Genomic DNA, 4,301 nt, shown 5'->3' on the forward strand with positions numbered 1-4,301 from the left:
AGTTTTCCAAATGGTGGAAAGAGTATTGGATTGAGAACAGAGATTTTAATACTTCTTAATATTTAATATGCAATCATCTATCTTTGGTAAATTGCTTAGCTAAGAAGGCTCATATTTTTCTCATTTGTAAGGGACTAAAATATCTCATGAACAACAAGTTCTCAACCCCTTTAAGGGTACATGACTCTTAGTCACATGTTCATTGGATTACTCAGGAAATTCTTTCTAAGAATAAGACAGTGTAATTTTAGATGACACCTTTCTTTTAATAACATCAATTATTTTTTTCTCAAAAATTTCCAGTTAAGCAGTAGAGATAAATATCTTTTAGATATGGGTATATCAATAAAGTCTGAAGTTTTACTAAGCTTACAGAGTTGAAAGTAAAAGGATAAGTATTGTTAATATCAATATTATCATTGAGAAAGTGGTTTTTACATCTTATAGGCTTACTTCAGAAACATATAATGTTTTAAGTCATCTCCAAATGCTCAAAGGGCAAATAATCTATTCTATATATGACAACCATAATAACATAATACTTTGATTCCTTAAATATGATTTCTAATTCAAACTTACCCCTCATTTATTATAAAAAAGTTCATTCTTTTGATCTAAATTAATTTACTAAAATAGATATAAATTCTCTGTGCTAGATAATATTTTCAAATGTAACTTCCTTGTCTTACAATACCCTCATTTGAGAAAGGAATATAATAGATGCATTATTAAAATGCCTGCTCTTTCTACAATCTAATGGTTTTCAAAATGACTTAGTCAATCAATAAATACTTATATCAAAAGTTACTGAGACCAGGAACTTCCCTGGTGGTCCAGTGGGTAAGACTCTGTGCTCCCAATGCAGGGGGCCCGGGTTCAATACCTGGTCAGGGAACTAGATCCCGCATGCATGCTGCAACTAAGAGTCCACATGCTGCAACTAAGATTCCGCATGCCATAACTAAGAAGTCTGCATGCCACAACTAAGACCCAGTGCAGCCAAATAAATAAATATTAAAAAAAGTTTACTGAGACCAGTGGTTTTTAAATTGTAGTTCTTGGAGTTTGGGGATTTTGTCAAGGACACTTATGAGTTTATGAAAGAGTGGAGGATACAAATAATCAAAGCAACACTTATTTTGTATTTCATAAAGTTATTGGGATTACATGTAAAATTTTGTTTGAAAGATAGGATATGTTGTATTAAACATTTGGATGTCACTGACTGTACAGACGCTTTTCAAATGTGGAGGTTAATAATAATAGTAATAATGCATATTGAGCATTCATTAAATATCAGGCACTGTTTGAGTGCTTAAGAGGCACTAAGTTATTTCATCCTAACATCAATCCAATGATCATTATCTCAATTTTACAGATGTAGAAATCAAGGCACAGAAAAATTAAATATCTCTCCAAGTTAGTAAATGAAAGAACAATAATCAAACTCAGGCCGTTTAACTCCAGTACATTCACTCTTACCCACAACATTAATTCACTGTCTTAGGACCTGCTTAGAATAGAAAAATGGACAATCTTAAAAGTTGGAAAAAAAGAGACAAAATAGACTAAATGAAGTTTCTGATCAGAAAAGTAGCAATACAAAAGTGGTATTAAAAATAGTCATCTGGTAATTAAAGTAAAATAAATAATAGGAGAACCTAACAACGTTGGGCATTTGGGCTCATTCATTTATTAATGAATATTAATTGAGCTAGTTATCATCCTTTCTGATTAGGCTACATTAATGAACAAAGCATAAAGAAAATTCTGCCCCCTTGGACTTTCTAATGCATCCAGAGACTAGTTACCTTGGCCCAAAGACCTGGCCTAGGAGGATAGCAAGGAGCCTACAGAGTGTTAGTTGAAAAAACATTCAAATTTTTTTTGTATCTAAAGGCTATGGCAGAGATAGAAGAATGAGAAAATCAGAAAGTGGGACTAGGTTTGGAGAGAAAAATGATTTTGAATAGCTATCTTTCAAGGAATAGCAAGACATCCATTTATGAATATTTAGAAGGCAATTAGCAATACAAAGTTGGGGATTTAGTGAGAGTACATTACATGGATACCATAGCCATTTCCCACTGAGGTAATAGCCAATCCAATGGCAGGTTTTAGCTAGAAACATAAAATTGAATCAATAGTCTGATAGAGGAGAACCAGCACACAAAATACAGAAGTATGGTGAATTCCCAAAATAATGGAATGGGAAAAATCAAAAAGAAGCACTCAAAGTAACAAACTGATTTGCTAAATATGTAAAAAGAGTAACAGGTAGTACATAGTCAACACAATTACAGCAAAAAAGATGAGAGTCATCTGTGAGGAGCAAAAGATCAAAAGCAATTGAGATTTTAAAGTAAATGAGACAAGAAAAACCTTTGAATTTGGAAATTATAAAGCCATTACTGATGTGGAAAATAAAATCTTGGTGCAATGTGGAATGAAAGCAGGGTGAAAAGAGAACATAAAGAGTTCGTATATGTCATTTGTTTTGCACATATAGTACAAGGAAGGGGAGGAGTAGACCATTAGGCAGAAGGGCATGCTTCATTTTGGTGGTAACTGCATCAAGAACACTACAGGATTTTGAAACCACAAATTAGCTGAAGATTAGAGAAATCTTTACTTAGCTTTGGAAAAGCTGTGCTTCAAATAGCTTACGGATAGCCCAACTAATTCCTTAGACTTTCCACTACTATATGCTACTTCCAATAGAGTAATACAAACCTGTCACTTGTTTTTATTTTTTATTTATTTTTTATTTATTTATTTATTTATTTTATTATTTATTTATTTATTTATTTATTTATGGCTGTGTTGGGTCTTCGTTTCTGTGCGAGGGCTTTCTGTAGTTACGGCGAGTGGGGGCCACTCTTCATCGCGGTGCGCGGGCCTCTCAGTATCGCGGCCTCTCCTGCTGCGGAGCACAGGCTCCAGACGCACAGGCTCAGCAATTGTGGCGCGAGGGCCCAGTTGCTCCGCGGCATGTGGGATCCTCCCAGACCAGGGCTCGATCCCGTGTCCCCTGCACCGGCAGGCAGACTCTCAACCACTGTGCCACCAGGGAAGCCCTCACTTGTTTTTAATAATGCTTGCTCATTTCCCCAGCAGTTTTCTCTTAATCTACTATCTTTGACTTCCTTGCCTTAGCTTACAGTAACACTTTGATACAGGGACTATAACAATAATGCTGGACTCATTTATAATTCCATCTCTTCAAACACATTTTCCCACATGAAATGTTGTTAGGATTAAGTAAAAAGAAAGTAAAGTGACAAATAAGAAAACCCTCTTTTAAAAAGATTTTTTAAAAAACCTTTGCTCTGAAAGGCAGATATGAATCACTGACAGCACACATTTGGGTATTAGCTAGGTGTAATAAAATTCTCACACTCTTTCACTCAAGCTTTGTTTCAGTCCAATTGTGCCCTCTACAGTCTTATCAAGTGAATGAAGGTGACTTTAGCTTGAAAGGAATCTGATAAGTCTCTGATACTCAGTCCACACTTTTCAGACAGGAAAGCAATATTTGATTCTTTATAAAAGTTTCCGACCTATTTAATTTGGGGGAACTCTCTAAGATAAAAGATAATTAAATTTAACAAGTGGATACATTTGCTTGGCTGTGTGATGACCACTGGAAAAGAAAATAAAGTTTTATATAGTCTAATTGTGTCCTTCAATACTGAAAACTATTATTAGTGATAATGTTGAATTTTACCTGAGCCCTCGAATCCTGGAAAACAGTATAAGTTAAGATATATCTCTGCCCTTTCTGTTGTGGAAAACAGCTTAATCCTAAGAACCACCACAGATGCCTCCTCTTGTTTACCGATGGCAATGCCAGACAAAGATATTCCAAATTGCCATTTTTTTGTCTCATAAATTATCATCTGAAGTGTTTATTCCTACTAATCAATTGGAACAAACTGCTAATTAATCAAACTGTAAAGTTTCACTCCTTCCTCCAGGCTCCAGAACTCTGACTCACTGTCAGACTGAGTCAACATATAATCTCTCCTAAGAACAGGCTGACCTCAGGGTAAAATATTCTCTGATCTACCATCCACTCAAGCTACTCTTTTATCCCATTTTCCCACAGCCTACCCTTAATACCCTTGTTACTTACTCTCAAGAGAAGAAAAACCCCTTTTGATTAACCACTGAGAGGCTTGCAGATCGTAGGGTCACAGCATTCTCCCTAATGCAATAGTTCTCCTCCCCCAATTGCAATTGACCCCTCCTCGCACTTAACCTTTTCAGTAAAGTTTCTCCTTACTATGCTGGTATTGTTT

This window comes from Hyperoodon ampullatus (assembly GCF_949752795.1).
Source record: "Hyperoodon ampullatus genome assembly, chromosome: 6".
In the NCBI taxonomy this organism is placed as follows: Eukaryota; Metazoa; Chordata; class Mammalia; order Artiodactyla; family Ziphiidae; genus Hyperoodon; species Hyperoodon ampullatus.